This window comes from Bubalus bubalis, chromosome 21, assembly GCF_019923935.1.
Source record: "Bubalus bubalis isolate 160015118507 breed Murrah chromosome 21, NDDB_SH_1, whole genome shotgun sequence".
NCBI classification, from domain to species: Eukaryota; Metazoa; Chordata; class Mammalia; order Artiodactyla; family Bovidae; genus Bubalus; species Bubalus bubalis.
In genome coordinates, this window is record NC_059177.1 from 4,453,300 (window position 1) to 4,471,280 (window position 17,981).

General features: G+C 38.2%; 1 protein-coding gene and 1 non-coding gene across 12 annotated transcripts in view; one reads left to right on the forward strand and one right to left on the reverse strand.

Annotated features, from left to right (window-relative positions):
• RBMS3 (RNA binding motif single stranded interacting protein 3) overlaps window positions 1-17,981 on the forward strand; it is an 817,173-nt gene that overhangs the window by 544,818 nt on the left and 254,374 nt on the right. The gene's annotated exons all lie outside the window — the stretch shown is intronic.
• On the reverse strand, window positions 2,678-2,785 carry LOC112581302. Its single transcript, XR_003105837.2, has one exon. It is a non-coding gene; the product is annotated as a U6 spliceosomal RNA (small nuclear RNA).

Below are 17,981 nucleotides of genomic sequence, written 5' to 3' on the forward strand. Positions count from 1 at the left end.
TTTATCCAAAATGATAACTCCACTCAGGTCTTCACATTTCTATGCCTTGAGGTTTTCACAGTAAAGACTTAGAAGGGACTACCCTGGTGGTTCAGTGGTTAGGGCTCGGTGCTTCCACGGCAGAAGACATGAATCCATTCCCTGGTCATGGGACTAAGATCCCACATGCCCTGTGGTGTGGCCAAAAAAAATAAAAGACCTACAAAATAAATCACAAAGCCTTAATTTTATTCCTAAGTTGATATTGGACTTTGCCTTCTGTCAGCATTACTAATGAGTAGTTAAACCGTCAGTGTCTGTGAGCGCTGTTTGCAAGCAGAGGGTTGAGTAGCTTAAGACCAATTAAGAGACAAGCCATAGAAACCAGGCTCTGAATAATTAAGTGCTTAGTGCACTTCCAAATCTTAAAATTCATGTAATAGGATTGATTTAAAGATACATCCTAACCAATTTTTGGATACATGGATAGTAGTGTGAATTAGATTCTTGCCACTCCTTGCCGGAAACCATCAAGAAAGCTTGTCATGCACACATCATTTTTTATGATCTAATTCTTCAGAATGAGAAGTCTGCAAAATTTAAGAAAATATTTTAAGAGAAGTATAAATGAAAACACTCACTAAGCAAGCTCTGAATCAGGCACGATTTATCTGATAGCTGTTTCCTCTGATTTCTTACGTCTTTAAGCCTATGAATGATGAATCAATTAGCTTACTATTATTTTTGTCATTTTTCATTTCAGAAGAAGTCTTTCAAAGGAAATTGGCATGTTTACGATCTTTCTTTAGAATTCATATATTTCAAAGACATCTGTCCCATTAGATTGTGCATTTTTCTACAAAAGAATTTCAATGTTTATCTTTCCCTGTGCCTTCAAACAGTTAATACATAAAGTCTTTGAATGTAAAGATTGAGCCTTGCTGTTTATGTTTTAAGTGTCTAAACTGATGCCTGTCACATGAGAGTATTGATAATTATTAAATGAATCAATATCAGCTTGTGGTAGAATCATCTCCTCATCCCCCAAAGATCTCTAAGTCCTAATCCCCATTCCTGGTGAACATGGCAAACAAATTAAGGTTGCAAATACATTCATCTTAAAGTAGAGAAATTATTCTGGGTTATTTGAGTGGACCCAGTATAATCACAGGGGTTCTTAAAAGTGGAGGTGGGGGGCAGAACAGGAGATCAGAAGAAGGCAACAGGAGGACCTGACTCCCCACCACTAGCCTTGAAGATGAAGCAGTGTGGGCAGCCAGCCTCTGGGAACTGAAAAAAGCAAGAAATTGGATTCTCCCCTAAAGTTTGAGGGGACAAGGAAGGAACTCAGCTCTGTTGACACCATGATTTTATCCCAGTGAAATCTGTGTCAGCCTTTTAACCATAAAAGTATAAAATAGTGCAGTTGTATCATTTTATACCCCCCTTGTTTTTGTTAATTTATTACAACAGCAACAGAAAACTAGTAGACAATTATGGAAATCATTTCAACTGAGCAGCATTCAAACTATTTCTAAATTACATTATAAATAGCTTCTGGAAGATTGTCTTTGTTTCTCCTATTTTTAAAGGTCTTTGTATCATTTGAGCGGCTTGTTAAAAAGTAAAAGCTATGTTGTTAATTATTTTGACTTAATAGTTTCTGTATACCTGCTCCCAAGGATATATTAGAATTGAAGACTATTAAATATCCAAAAAGAGAGTCTTTAGAGATGAGTGCTAATATATCAGGGAATATTTTTGTTTATTATTGAAGTATAGTTGACTATGTCTGCATCTCCATTGCTACCCTGCAAGGAGGTTGATTAGTACCCTCTTTCTAAAGTCCATATATATGCATTAATATATGATATTTGTTTTTCTGATTTACTTCACTCTGTATAATAGGCTCTAGGTTCATCTACCTTATTAGCATTGACACAGATACCTTCCTTTTCATGGCTGAGTGATATTCTATTGAATATATATATATAGATATACACCACAGTTTCTTTATTCATTCATCTGTTGATGGACATTTAGGTTGCTTCCATGTCCTAGCTCTTGTAAATAGTGCTGCAATGAACATTTGGTTACATGTGTATTTTTCAATATTTGTTTCCTTAGGGTGTATGTCTAGAAGTGGTAGTGCTGGATAGTATGGAAGTTTTATTCCTAAAATTTTAAGGAATCTCCATACTGTCTTCCATAGTGGCTGTATCAATTTCTTTTCTCACCAACAGTGCAAGAGGGTTCCCTTTCCTCCACACCCTCTCCAGCATTTAGTTTGTAGATTTTTTTTGATGATGGCCATTCTGACAAGTGTGAGGTGATATCTCCTTGTAGTTTTGATTTGCATTTCTAATAATAAGCTATGTTGAGCATCTTTCCATATGATTATTAGCCATCTGTTTGTCTTTGGAGAAATGTCTGTTTAGGTCTTTTGGCCACTTTTTGATTGAATTGCTTGCTTTTCTGATGTTGAGTTGTATGAGCTGCTTGTATAGTTTGGAAATTAATCCTTTTCAGTAGTTTCATTTGCCATTATTTTCTCCCATTCTTAGGGTTGTCTTTTCACCTTGTTTATAGTTTCCTTTGCTGTGCTAAAGCTTTTATGTTTAATTAGGTCTCACTTATGTATTTATTTATTTTCATTTCCATTGCTCTAGGAGGCGGGTCATAGAGGATCTTGCTGGGAACAAATGTGAAATGCTCCACAAATGTGTGTGTCGTCCTTGCACAGGGCCATGCTAATCTTCTCTGTATCATTTCAATTTTAGAATATATGTGCTGTTGAAGTGAGCACTATAATTTTTGCCTTAGGGGAAATGGAGTTCTTTTTTTTAAAATTTTATTTAATTTTTAAACATTACAATATTGTATTAGTTTTGCCAAATATTGAAATGAATCCGCCACAGGTATACCTGTGTTCCCCATCCTGAACCCTCCTCCCTCCTCCCTCCCCATACCCTCCCTCTGGGTCGTCCCAGTGCACCAGCCCCAAGCATCCAGTATCGTGCATTTTAGATTCTTTTCCATTATGGTTTATCCCAAAAGATTGGATATAGTTCCCTGTGCTACACCCTAGGATCATGTTATTTATCCATTCTAAATGTAATAGTTGATGTCTGCCAACCCCATGCTCCCAGTGCATCCCTCTTTCTCTCCCCTCCCTTTGCCAACCACAAATGTGTTCTCTATGCTTTTGAGTCTGCTTCTGTTTGGAAGATACATTCATTTGTGTCATATTTTAGATTCCACATATGAGTGATATCATATGATGTTTGTCTTTCTGTTTCTGACTAACTTCACTAGTATGATCATCTCTAGTTGCATCTGTGTTGCTGCAAATGGCATTATTTTGTTCTTTTTTTTTTAATTTTATTTTATTTTTAAACTTTACATAATTGTATTAGTTTTGCCAAATATCCCTCTGGGTCGTCCCAGTCCTTTTAAAGGCTGGATGGGGTTCCACTTATATATACATGTGTGTGTGTGTGTGTGTGTGTATACACACCACAGCTGCTTTATCCATTCATCCATCAGTGAATGTTTAGAAGATTACTTCCATGCCTTGGCTACTGTGAACAGTGCTGCTATTAACATACGAGTGCATATATAGATAACATTATTTTTGACCTAATGAAGTCAAATATTATTTCAAGCCATCTGTTTCCATAAAATGTGCCCAGAAAATTGTACACTGTAAATCTAAATTCATGCAAATATGTATCTCTTAGCTCTTAACCTTAATACTTGCTTTCAATAATTCCTGTTATTTAAAAAAAAAAAAAAAGATCATTAGTGTTTAGAAGGGCTCAAAGAGTTTATAAAGCTGGTATCACCCCTGAGTTTTAGGTGATTAAATCTAAAACATATATGATGCCCTATTCTGATGAAATAAAGAGTGTCCTAAATCTCTGAATAGCTGAGTGCCATAGGAAAGCATAGGCTTGAGACACAAAATAAAAGTTCATGGAGATAATTATCGACGTTTATTAAGTGTTAACCCAACATACAGTTGCCCTTGAGGGTTGCAACACTACTCCTTCTCCCAGTTGAAAATCCTTGTATAACTTGTTTGTTCTCTCTGTATGTTAATTCCTCCTATTTGCAGTTCTATATCCATGGATTTATTCAGCCTTAGATCATGTAGTAGATACTTTTTGCATGCATGCTCAGTCATATCTGACTCTTTGCAACCCCATGGACTGTAGCCTGCCAGGCTCACCGTCCATGGGATTATCTTGGCAAGAATACTGGAGTGAATTGCCATTTCCTCCTCCTCCTGAGGATCTTTCTAATGCAGGGATCAAACTTGTCACCTGTGGTTCTGCACTGGCAGGCAGATTCTTTACCACTGAGCCACACATGTAGCTCTGTGTAGTAGGACAGTACTTCAATTTACTATTAAAAAATTCTAAGTATAAGTGGACCTTCCTGGTTCAAACCTACATTGTTCAAGGGTCAACTGTATGTTTGTATTATTCAATTGATTAAATTCTTATTGATTTGAGTGTTTCTTATTATTCATGGAATTAACATACTTTCAAGCATTTAAAAAATGTATCTGTCCATTGAAGATGTATTACTGTTATAGCAAGTAGCAAGATCAGGTGGCTGTAAATAGGGCCATTTTCTCTTGAACTGTGAGTGCAACTTATTTTGGAATAGAGGCTGATGAAACAGTTGTACTAGTTGAGTCATTGAAATACCTAAAGTAAAAGACTCAACAATTTGATGTTAGCCTCCCTGGGTGCTTGCCTGACTTCCATCAGTCAGCACCTACATCTCTTTCTAGATGGCTTGCCCTCAGACTGGGACGGGGGAAGGAGGGCTGGTTTACTGATGCACAGCCAAAGTTAGAGGATCTAGGAAGACACATCCCCCTGGTGGGGGCTGCTGGAAAACAGTGATTGACAGGTGTCGGCTGTCTGCATCCCAGTTCTTTTGCTCCTGATGAGAACACCTGGGGTAACATACTATCTCCAAAGTTTCCCTGACTTCCCTGGAGACAAAGGTGCTACCCACTCTAAGTAGTGTAGCAATTGTTAATAGTTAACAGGTTTCTCTGAAAAAAGCAAAGACAGTTTGACTATGGGAAAGACCTTTGGAGTAGTGGATAGAATTGCAATCCTGTGTCGTACTTGTGAACAGATCACTGGTTGGTTAACAGGATTCAGCCAATCCTACTTGTTTTCATAAGGGTACATCCTAAAGAATCAAAACTGTACCAATATTTAAGATAATGGGGTTTTAATTCAAACATTCTCAACAAAGCACAAAAGTATAGGAATGAAATATTGAAACTAACCTATTTTTCTGAGCAATCACTTTAGGATAGTGTAGTATATTTGAACCAAATGGTGGTCCAGAGACCTGTGGGGTCCCTGACATTCTTCGCCTTTCTGGTGGTCTGCGAGGTCAATGTATTTTCATAATATGGGCTTATTATTTGCCTTTTTCAATCTGATCTCTCCTGAGTGTAGAGTTGAATTTCCCAGAGGCTATATGATGTATAATACAGCAACAGATTGAACACAGAAGCAGATACAAGAATCTGTCTTCTATTAAGCCCCAAATTACAGAGATTTGCACAAATATAAAACAAGGCCACTCTTGTGCTTCATTTTGTTTTTGAAATTTTTATAAAAAATATACCACCTATGGCATCATGTGATGTCTTTTTAAAAAAAAAATTATTGGAGTATAACTGATTTACAATGTTGTATTATTTTCAGGTATACAGCAAAGTGAATCAGTTATACATACACATTTACTCCTTTTTTTAGCTTCTTTCCCCACATAGACCATTACAGAGTATTGAGTAGAGTTCCCTATGCTATAGTGCAGGTCCTTATTAGTTATCTATTTTATATATAGCAGTGTGTATATGTTGATCGCAATCACCCAATTTATCCCTCTGCATTTCCTTTACTCCTGGAAACCATGTGTTTCTTTTCTACATCTGTATTTTAAAATTAGTTATTAAGGAAGCATTAAAAATTTTGTATTTTTAAATGGTAAATAGCTTTAACCTATGTAAACAAAAGTTATTTGCACTCTTAATACTTGTTAAGAGTATAAAGAGGTCCTGATGCAAACATGGAAACAGTTAACAAATAAAACAATGTCCCTGATTTAGAGTAAAACTCAAGATTCACATTTTTTCATCTTCTCATAATTAGAAAAGACTAAAGGTGATAGCCACGATAAAGATGAAGCTTAAAATGTCCTCTCATCTTTCTGATCTTAGGTAGACAAACTGGATGTGTTCTAGAAGCTATTTTAAGGGGAATGATTAAGGAATGCATTTCTGTTAAAGAAGTTACACTACCATACATTGGAAGCAAGCACATAGATTCCTTATGGTATAATAGGTATGTTGCATTCTCAAATGCAGAGGCAATGGTTATGCTTCTCAACATATGCTTTATCTTTTTATTAGCAAATAGTATATTGTTTGAGTATATGAATGCTTTGTCAAAACATAGTTCATACACAGTGTGTGTGGTGTGCGGGGTTTCTGGGAATGGAACTGTGTGATTTGGGAGTGGCATGTGAGTCTGTCAGAACTTGGGGAGAGTTTAAAGATAATATTCAAAAACCAGAAGGGTAACCATGGATGTGTCCTCAGTTCATTTCAGTTGCTCAGTCGTGTCCAGCTCATTGTGATGCCGTGGACTGCAGCTCGTCAGGCCTCCCTGTCCGTCACCAACTCCCAGAGCTTGCTCAAACTCACATCCATCAAGTCAGTGATGCCACCCTACCATTTCATCCTCTGTTGTCCCCTTCTCCTCATACCTTCAATCTTTCCCAGCATCAGGGTCTTTTCCAATGAGTCAGTTCTTTGGATCAGGTGCCCAATGTATTGGAGTTTCTGCTTCAGAATCAGTCCTTCCAATGAATATTCAGCACTGATTTCCTTTAGGACTGGCTGGTTGAATCTCCTTGCAGTCCAAGGGACTCTCAAGAGTCTTCTCCAACACCACAGTTCTAAAGCATCAATTCTTCAGTGCTCAGATCTCTTTATAGTCCAACCCTGACATCCATACATGACTACTGGAAAAACCATAGCTTTGACTAGGTGGACCTTTGTTGGCAAAGTAATGTCTTTGATTTTTAATATGCTGTCTAGGTTGGTCATAGCTTTTCTTCCAAAGATCAAGCAGATTTCATGGCTGCAGTCACCATCTGCAGTGAGTTTAGGGCCCCAAAAATAAAGTTTCTCACTATTTCCATTGTTTCCCCCATCTATTTGCCATGAAGTGATGGGACCAGATGCCATGATCTTAATTTTCTGAATGTTTAGTTTTAAGCCAACTTTTTCACTCTCTTTTTTCAATTTCATCAAGAAGCTCTTTAGTTCTTCTCCTCTTTCTGCCATAGGGTGGTATCATCTGTGTATCTGAGGTTATTGATATTTCTCCCAGCAATCTTGATTCAGCCCAGTGTTTCTCATGATGTATTCTGCATATAAGTTAAATAAACTGGGTGACAATATACAGCATTGACGTACTCCTTTCCCAGTTTGGAACCAGTCTGCTCTTCCATGTCCAGTTCTAACTGTTGTTTCCTGACCTGCACACAGATTTCTCAGGATGCAGGTCAGGTGGTCTGGTATTCCCATCTCTTGAAGAATTTTCCACTGTTTGTCATGATTCACACAGTAAAAGCCTTTGGTTTATCAGTAAAACAAAAGTAGATGTTTTTCTGGAACACTCTTGCTTTTTCTACAATCCAACGAATGTTGGCAATTTGATCTCTGGTTCCTCTGCCTTTTCTAAATCCAGCTTGAACATCTGGAAGTTCATGGGTCATGTACTTTTGAATCCTGGCTTGGAGAATTTTGAGCATTACTTTGCTGGCGTGTGAGATGAGTGCAATTGTGTGGTAGCTTGAGCATTCTTTGGCACTGCCTTCCTTTGGGAGCTCCGTTATCATCATAAGCACTGTCCTATGCCCTTCTTTTGGTCTCTGCTGATTCCACATAGTGCTTTTCTCCTAATTGTACTATACTTCACCTTGTAGAATGCATCTTACAGACCTCCAGGTTTGCTAGTTGGCATAAATAATCACACTAATATAATAATAATAAATAATATCATGTATCAATAACTAATTGAATACTACACACTATTAAGTTTCACATATTTTTTAAATTTTCACAGATGGTAAAGTCTCCTGTTCTGGAATCCCCAAATCATGATTCTTTTAAGCTTATTTCCTCTTAACCTAATATGAAAGATCTCTAAGGAAATAGTTACCTAGTTATCCTTAATTATGATTTTAACCCAATGAATTCATGTAAGAGTTGTAACAATTTAAGATGCAATGTCTCCTGTAATTTATTTTGAAAAGACACAACTTACTATTTTCTACATCCTTTCACATCCCAAGCCATTTTCTCATCCCAGGGACAGTGTTATGCCTTTTGTTGCACTTAGCATGCTGAATCTTCCCTGGTAGCTCAGTTGGTAAAGAATCCACCTGCAATGCAGGAGACCCTGATTCGATTCATGGGTTGGAAAGATCCACTGGACAAGAGACAGGCTACCCACTCCAGTATTCCTGGGCTTCCCTGGTGGCTCAGCTGCTGAAGAATCCACCTGCAATGAGGGAGACCTGGGTTCAATCCCTGGGATGGCAAGATCCCCTGGAGAAGGGAAAGGCTACCCACTCCAGTATTCTCACCTGGAGAATTCCATGGACTGTATAGTCCATGGGGTCGCAAAGAGTTGGACACGACTGAGCGACTTTCACTTTCACTTTAGGATGGTGAAGAAAAGAGCAATGTCCATTTGCTTTATGTGTGCTTTCTATGAGAGTCCACTGGAGGGTATGCTCCTTTGCCTCTGTGAACTTAATTGGCTAGAGAACATATTCTGTAGAGAAAACTATCTTCTCCCTAATTGGTCTTGGTTTGAGTTTTGGTTCTGTCTCTTATTACTTTTGAACATAGGCAAGTTATTTAGTCTCTTTCTGGGTTCATCAAGGAACCTAATGAGTCCATTCAATGTTTATAATTCCTTCTTTACAGAAATGTTGCACAGATTTTGTACAGTTCCACAAAAATACTGGTAGGAAAAGGTAGATAATCCTATTATAAGTAGCATTTGTTTGCGTCATAAGAATCATTTCATCAACATCCAGCCTCTAGGCTGGAAATACAGTTTCACTTTTGAAATCTATGAACTACTGTCATTGATGGGCTTATCTAGTACATGGACTTGTAAGATATACCTCCCTTATAGTGAGGTGAAGACCACCCTTCAATTTCCAAGCTTTTCACCTTGTTGCCATATCTCATTCTAGAATGGCCTCCAGTTAAGGAAGTATCTCAGCTGGAGCTCAACAGTTTTCTAGCAGGGTTAGAAAGAGTAGCACAGCAGATAAATGTTTACCTGAAATTTGCTGTAGTGGTCCCAGATTCGTAAATACTAGCCACAATTCTGATTGGACAGACAGCTATCTTCATCAGGCAGTCATTATTTTAGGTAAAACAACTATAAAAGCATGGATGATTTCGAACTTCTTGTAGTGATCTCATGACATATCTTTGCACCGCCAGTTCACAGATCCTAGGATCCCTTGCTACCCTCATTTCCCAAAGAAATGTTGCTCAAATATAGATGTAGCATTTTTCATGCAGATTTTTCTGATCTTCAATTTCTCTTCTCTTAACTTTCACTGCAGTTTATCAAATCATTTTATTCTGTATTGAGTCTCTGTGACATGTAGCCTTGGGACTTACCTTATCCCACTGGATGGCAGAATTATGCCTTTTTTAATCCTTATAGCTCCTCCAGTACCAGCATTTAAACATAAGAAATGTTTAATATAGATACACTGAATTGAGTTTTAAAACACTGAGCCCACTGTTCGTGGTTTCTCAACCACACTGTGTCTTAATACATTCAATCAGTAAATAGTTATTAAGCGAAAGTAGAAACCAACTACAATGATTCCATACAGAAATATTTTACATACTGTGTTCCTCTTTGTAAATTTTAAAATGTTTAAATTTAAAAAGCTTTCTTTGGATAAAAGTCAATGTTCAAAACAGCATGTATCGTTTTCTTTCTCATAAATTTTAAATTATCTCTCGAGTCTACCTCATACTTTCCATTGCTCCTATCTCCAGATTTTTTTCTAAGTAATGGGTTATGAAAATTAAAAGAAGCAAAAATAATACAAAATACAAAATGTATTAGAATACCACACATCCTGTTGGTTGTTACAATTAATTAATTCCACAACTAGCAATGAGACCTGTTGTCTTTCACTAACACAGCTAGAGCCCTGGCAAAGGTTTCTTTCTTTGTGAAGTTCTGCAGGTTCTGTCCTTGTCCTGCATGTGGGCTGCAGGGCCTGTGCCATCTGCAGAATGGACTCATTAACCTTTCCATTGATTTGAACTGCAATTTGAATAAATATTTATGCCTTTTCTCCCTGATGGCCGAGTGAAGTCCTTTATCAATAGCACCAAGAGCTTCTCCCTTTGACTTCTCATACCTGTTCAGAAAATTTTTATCAAGCTGTTTTGTTTACATTGTTAATCTCTTGCTGCCTTAGGTTTGGCACAAAAACACATTCATTCTGGATTTAGCAGATTTATTTTATATTCATTTGGCTTCTGCAGTGAAAGTACTTTTTTGCCTTTAGGTGTACTATTTTAACTTTAGGATGTAAACATTTCCAGATTCTGTCTGTCTGTCTGTTTCCTGTCTGTCTGTGGTGTTTCTCTGGTTACTCTTTGCATGTGACTACTTCAGATTCACTTTTTGACACCAGTATCTCCTAAAACGTACGGTTAGAGGAGGTAATTGCTAACACTATGGAGGTAATGACCCCAATATATGCATGTATTAAACTGACACTTTGCACACCTAAGCTAAATGTACACATTACATGTTAATTAAATCTCAGTAAAGCTGGGAGAGATAGAGGCAAGAAATGTCTGTGTTCTTCTGTCCTCACTTTCTATCAGTAAGCACTTCCTTTCTGGGGAGAATGAAGTAGGTGTTACTGTAAGCCAACCATAGTGCTTAGTGCATTATGGATTATTTCATTGTATTCCCAAAGTGCCCTTAGTGAAAAAGCACTGTTCCATTTTGCAGATGAGGAGGCTGAGAGCTACAGAATTTATGGAAATTGCTGAGACACATAGGAAGTGAGCTGATTGATTCCAGGATTTAGTTCTGCCACTTCCTAGACATGTGATTTAGGGAAAATTACTTAACCCCTCTGTGACTCAATTCTCGTAGGCAACATGGAGATAAGCATAGTTCCTTTGTGTACTGTCCTTGTAAGGTGGCTGTGGACTACATACGTTGCACAATGTAGAGTCTGTGGGATGTTCCTGGTATATGTAAGTGCTCTTTAGGTGTAGGTAGTTATACTAAGTCATAATTTTTTGTTGTTGGATAGAGAGGAAAAAACTCTAGGAGAGGAAATCAGAAGGAAATCCCATAACTCTTCCTCTACATGTGTTTTCCCTCCATTCCCAGTTTGGAGGGCCATGTTTCTTCTTTATTTGCTAAATAAGATGAGCACTCTCTGTTGGCTTAAGTGTGCCATACCTTTAGTACACTTGAAGCCTTCCTCTTTGAGATGCAGTTGCTCACTTCAATACTTATTCTAGCTTTTGGAAGAATAGAAATATTTGGCCACCACTTTCAGTAAAGCGCATACTTTGTTTTTTATTTGCATGCGTGCTAAGTCTCTTCAGTCGTGTCCAACTCTTTGTGACCCTACGGCCTATAGCCCACCAGGCTCCTCTGTCCATGGGATTCTCCAGGCAAGAATACTGGAGTGGGTTACCATGCCCTTCTCCAGAGGGTCTTCCAAACCCAAGGATAGAAACTGCATCTCGTCCATCTCCTCCATTCGCAGGCGGGTTTTTTTTACCTCTAGCAGCATCTGCTGCTGCTGCTAAGTCGCTTCAGTCGTTTCTGACTCTGTGCGACCCTATAGACGGCAGCCCACCAGGCTCCCCCGTCCCTGGGATTCTCTAGGCAAGAACACTGGAGTGGGTTGCCATTTCCTTCTCCAATGCATGAAAGTGAAAAGTGAAAGGGAAGTCGCTCAGTCGTGTCCGATTCTTCGCGACCCCATGGACCGCAGCCTACCAGGCTCCTCTGTCCATGGAGTTTTCCAGGCAAGAGTACTGGAGTGGGGTGCCATCGCCTTCTCCGCTAACAGCACCTAGGAAGCCCAATTAGTATATATAAACAGCAGGGCTGCCCAGATGGTGCAAGTGGTAAAGAATCCCCGTGCCAATGCAGGAGACATAAGAGACACAGGTTCAATCCTTGGGTTGGGAAGATCCCCTGGAGTAAAAATGGGCTTGCAAAGAGTCAGACATGACTGAGCATCTGAGCACATCATAAGTGCTTCTCTTGTTATAAAGGAAAGGTAGCATGTTTATAGAAATTTTCTTTAGAGAAACCATCTTTCTTCAAAAACTACTCTGTAGAATGACTTTCTTTTAATTTTTGCTGTTTTGAGTTGCACATAAAGAGCTGGGTCCAGAAGAAAAGGCAGTTTGCTAAAAAGCCTCAATCAGAGGAATTACAGATTTGTTTTTTTTCTCCTTCTGTCTGGTATCTGTCCACTGAATGGTCTGAAGAAGCCATGGAAACTTAGTGAGATGTGATAATGTCTTTTGTTCTTTACATTCCTGAGATACCGGAGAAGGTGTTTTGCTCTGAGAACTTCTTTTAGGCTGAAAAGTACCACTTAGAAAATCAGTTGCTACAGGTACCTAATTCAAAGAACTGACTTGAATTCCTTTTGTGGTTACAAAGGGGTTATGAATCTCAAAATCATAAAAGAATATCTACTGCAGTGAAAAACATTTCAGCAATCCTAGATTAAGGCCAAAGATAGCAAAATCTCAATGACATGATAGACAATCTGTGTAGTTCAGTGATTGGAGGCACAAAAGATGGCATACTCTTTAAGTTTTCGTCTCTGCTGCTGCTTTTTAGTCAGTCAGTTGTGTCTGACTGTTTTGCGACCCTATGGACTGTAACGCTCCTCTCTACATGAGATTTCCCAGGCAAAGATACTCAAACAGGGGCTCAGTATCAATCTAGAGGGGTGGGATGGGGTGGGAGATGGGAGGGAGGTTCAGAACAGAGGGGATATATGTATCGCTATGGCTGATTCATGTTGAGGTTTGACAGAAAACAGCAAAATTCTGTAAAGCAATTTATCCTTCAGTAAAAAATTAAAAAAAAAAAAAAAAGTACTGGAGTGTGTTGCCATTTCCTTCTCCAGAGGATCTTCAGGGATCAAACCTGTGTCTCCTGTTTGGCAGGCAGATTCTTTAACATTGAGCCACCTGGGAAGCCCAAAGCCTGGTTTATCTGATGTTAACTCAAGTCCTTTACACTAGTAGACATTTAATATTTTTTCTTTATTAAGAAAATACTCTTGACTGTAAAGTAGACCCAGGAATATATTTCTGGGGTGAGGGATAAACATACAGCAGAAGAAGAGTAATGAAGGGGCCAGAGGATGGGGTAAGAGAAGGGACTGATCCATTCCACTTGGAGGAGAGATGCCCAGATCAGAGCTTGAGGAGTCCTTTGAACTGAGTAGAACTAGAGGGGCTAGTTTGGCCTATTTTGGCTCAAACTAGGTAATTGGGTTATGTTCCATCTGGTTAGATTTTTCAAACCCTGAATTTGGTCAATTTTATTGTTTCAGCTGCTTCTATATTAAAATATTAAATATTTGTCTATCACATTTCTTACAAGTGTTTTGACATAGTTTGCTGTTTAAGGGGAGAATGGCATTAAAACATGTATAATGTCATATAAGAAACAAATCGCCAGTCCAGGTTTGATGCAGGATACAGGAAGCTTGGGGCTGGTGCACTGGGATGACCCAGAGGGATGGTATGGGGAGGGAGGTGGGAGGGGGGTTCAGGATGGGGAACACGTGTACACCCGTGGCGGATGCATGTTGATGTATGACAAAACCAATACAATATTGTAAAGTAAAAAAAGTAAAAAAAATAATAATAATTTAATTTTTAAGTGAAATAAAGTAATCTTCTCCACTATACCTTTTTAAAATTGGCATATAATTGCTTTATACTGTTGTGTTAATTTCTGCTGTACAACAAAGTGAATCAGATATACATCTCCCTCTTGGACCTGTCTCGCATCCCCCCATCCCACCCTCTAGGTCGTCACAGGGCACCGAGCTGAGCTCCCTGTGCTATACAGCAGTTCCCATTGGCTATCTAGTTTACACATGGTAGTGTGTATATATCAATCCTATTCTCAATTCATCTCACCCTCTTCTTCCCCCACTGTCTGCATCTTTATTCCTGCCCTATAAACAGGCTTGTCAGTACCATTTTTCTAGATTCCATATATATGCATTAATATATGATATTTGTTTTTCTCTTTCTGACTGACTTCATTCTGTATGACTCTGGATTTTGCATTTTGACTCAGGATTTTGAATACACTATACTATTAAAAAAAAAAACAAAAAACAACCTTAAGATGTTAAGAGATTTCATCAGCATTCACTTATATATCTTTTACTTTTTCTCTGCATTTAACTTGTGGTATATTTGGTATCAACTACATAGCAAATTGATTCTTCAACAAGGTATCTCAGCAGTACTTAGAAATTAACCCGTCCCTTCACACTATTAGATGTCACTATTCCCTGTATGAGGTTAATTACCTGTGACACATATGCTTACTTTACACAGAGGTCACACCAGCACATGTATCTGACCTTATATTGTATCTCACAGAAATAGTTCCTGCTCTATATCTGACTTCAGGTTTTTATTTTTTATTTTTAGCTATTCTTGCTTCCAGACCTACTTTAACATCACTTTTGCCACACTATCTCCAAATGGTATACTATTCGGGTAACTATATCAAGTTACAGAATAACTCCTGAAAACTCTCCTACACTGTCCCTTTGCGGTCAAACCATCCCTTTCCCCTTTGTTCGCTGGAAATCATGACTTTGTTTTTCATCCCCATAGTTTAGCTTTTTGGAGAATGTTATATAAATAATATCATGCAGTGTGAAGTCTTCTGAATCTGCCTTCCTTCTCACCCTAAGGATTTAGTCGATGCATGCTGTTGAGTGATCATAGTTCACTTCTTGCTAATGCTGAGTGAGTGGTATTTCTTTGAACTGTCATACCTCATTTTGTTTATTCTCCAGTTGAAAGTCACATCAGTCTTTGAAAACTAGAGATGACAAAGTACCCATTTTTGATACCAAACCAGTGTCCTTTATTTATTTAAATTTTTTTTAAAAAATTTTGGTACTACTAATTGGGAGCAGATCCTAAATTTTATGTTATACTTGGGTTAATCACTATATAATTCTTGATTTGCTTGTTGTCTCTTAGGAAGCTTAATTTTAAAATAGTAAGCCATTTATTTTCCTGGAAAATTTAAAACTTGAATATGATGGATTCTTTTTTTAATGTACATTTGGTTTGGTATATTTTGAGTTGTTAATGTATGGAAATAGTTGCAACATTCAAAAAAGCTTCACAGTGAAAATAGTTTCTCTTCTTTTCCTGTGGTGGTCACCCTAGTTTCCCCCCTTGAAAAACTAACGTCAGCATTTCTTATGCTTCCAGAGGATGTGCATGAAAATGTACATTTAGATTTTCACTCCAGTGGAGGCAAGTATACACTCTCTTATAATCCTTGATACTTTTCACTGAACAATGAACCTGAAGGTTGTTCTCAGTACAAGGAAACCTCTTTCACTACTTTTGATGATTGCTCTGTATTCCATTTTAATGATACACATACTTTTAATAAAAATCTTCTAAGTTCCTTACTTATGAATATCTAGTTTTTTTTAATCCTTTTCTGTTACAAATAGCACAAAAACTAAAATTGATATTTGTTCCTTTTTGCATAAATGCAACCTATCTATAGGAAAAATGTGTGAAGCAGACTTGCTGGGAAAAATACTATTCTTGCTTACTAGATTTTGATAAAATTTCCCAACTTCTCCTCTTATAGGTTATCCTAAGTCAGACTCACAACAGTCAGTATAAGAAGTTCATTCTCCTGACACCTCAGCTAATATGACAATTATGAATCTTGTTCTTCTCTAGTGTAACAGGTGAAAATTTACCATATTGAAAATCCCATGGACAGAGGAGCCTGGTGGGCTGCAGTCCATGGGGTTGCTAAGAGTCGGACACGACTGAACGACTTCACTTTCACTTTTCACTTTCGTGCATTGGAGAAGGATATGGCAACCCACTCCAGTGTTCTTGCCTGGAGAATCCCAGGGACGGGGGAGCCTGGTGGGCTGCCGTCAGTGGGGTCGCACAGAGTCGGACACGACTGAAGTGACTTAGCAGCAGCAGCAGCAGCAGTCTTAATAAAAGAAATATAAGTGAAGTTTGGGCCTCTTTTCATGTGTTTAGAACTTTGACATTTTCTCTTTTCGAGGTCTCTATTCATATTGTCTGTTCAGTTTTCAACTGACCTTCTTATTCAGTTGTAGAAGAGAAAGCTGGTATTTGCATGAAAGAAAACAAGTGTTTGTCAGTCACTAACCTTTTGCCTTCATTATTGGTGTTTTTTTTTTTATTTCAGATTTTTGTAAAATTTTATATACACATACATACATATATATGTGTGTGTACATATAAATAAAAGTATCGTTTCATTTTTTAAAATCTGATTATAAAATTATCTGTTTAATCTATTTTGATTTTTGGCATAAGATACAAAAAGGGAGAAACTAGCTTTATTTTTATTTCCTGATAGTTGTTCCAACACCATTTATTGAATGATATATTCCTTCTCATTGAATCAAAATGCTACATTTTTCATCTAGTCAGTTACCATTAATTTTTTTAAATTTTCTTGGAATTTCTATTGTTTTCATGGATCTACCTGTCAAGTCAGGTGTTGAGTTATACCTTAAATAATAAGTATTTTCTATGATGTTCTCCGGGACAAATATCAATAACCTCAGATATGCAGATGACACCACCCTTATGGCAGAAAGTGAAGGGGAACTAAAAACCCTCTTGATGAAGGTGAAAGAGGAGAGTGAAAAAGTTGGCTTAAAACTCAACATTCAGAAAAGGAAGATCATGGCATCTGGTCCCAGGACTTCATGGGAAATAGATGGGGAAACAGTGGAAACAGTGTCAGACTTTATTTTTGGGGGCTCCAAAATCACTGCAGATGGTGACTGCAGCCATGAAATTAAAAGACGCTTACTCCTTGGAAGGAGGGTTATGACCAACCTAGATAGCACTGGGACGACCCAGAGGGATGGTATGGGGAGGGAGGAGGGAGGAGGGTTCAGGATGGGGAACACATGTATACCTGTGGCAGATTCATTTTGATATTTGGCAAAACTAATACAATTATGTAAAGTTTAAAAATAAAAAAAAAAAAAAAAAAAAGCAGAGACATTATTTTGCCAACAAAGTTTCGTCTAGTCAAGGCTATGGTTTTTCCTGTGGTCATGTATGGATGTGAGAGTTGGCCTGTGAAGAAGGCTGAGAGCCGAAGAATTGATGCCTTTGAACTCTGATGTTGGAGAAGACTCTTGAGAGTCCCTTGGACTGCAAGGAGATCCAACCAGTCCATTCTGAAGGAGATCAGCCCTGGGATTTCTTTGGAAGGTATGATGCTAAAGCTGAAACTCCAGTACTTTGGCCACCTCATGCGAAGAGTTGACTCATTGGAAAAGACTCTGATGTTGGGAGGGATTGGGGGCAGGAGGAGAAGGGGACGACAGAGGATGAGATGGCTGGATGGCATCATTGACTCGATGGACATGAGTCTGAGTGAACTCCGGGAGTTGGCGATGGACAGGGAGGCCTGGCGTGCTGCGATTCATGGGGTCACAAAGAGTCGGACATGACTGAGCGACTGATCTGATCTGATGATGTTTTAACACCTGGAAGGGCTCTCCCCATTGCCACCTTGACAGATTTCTTCTTTTAAATAATACTTGTGGGT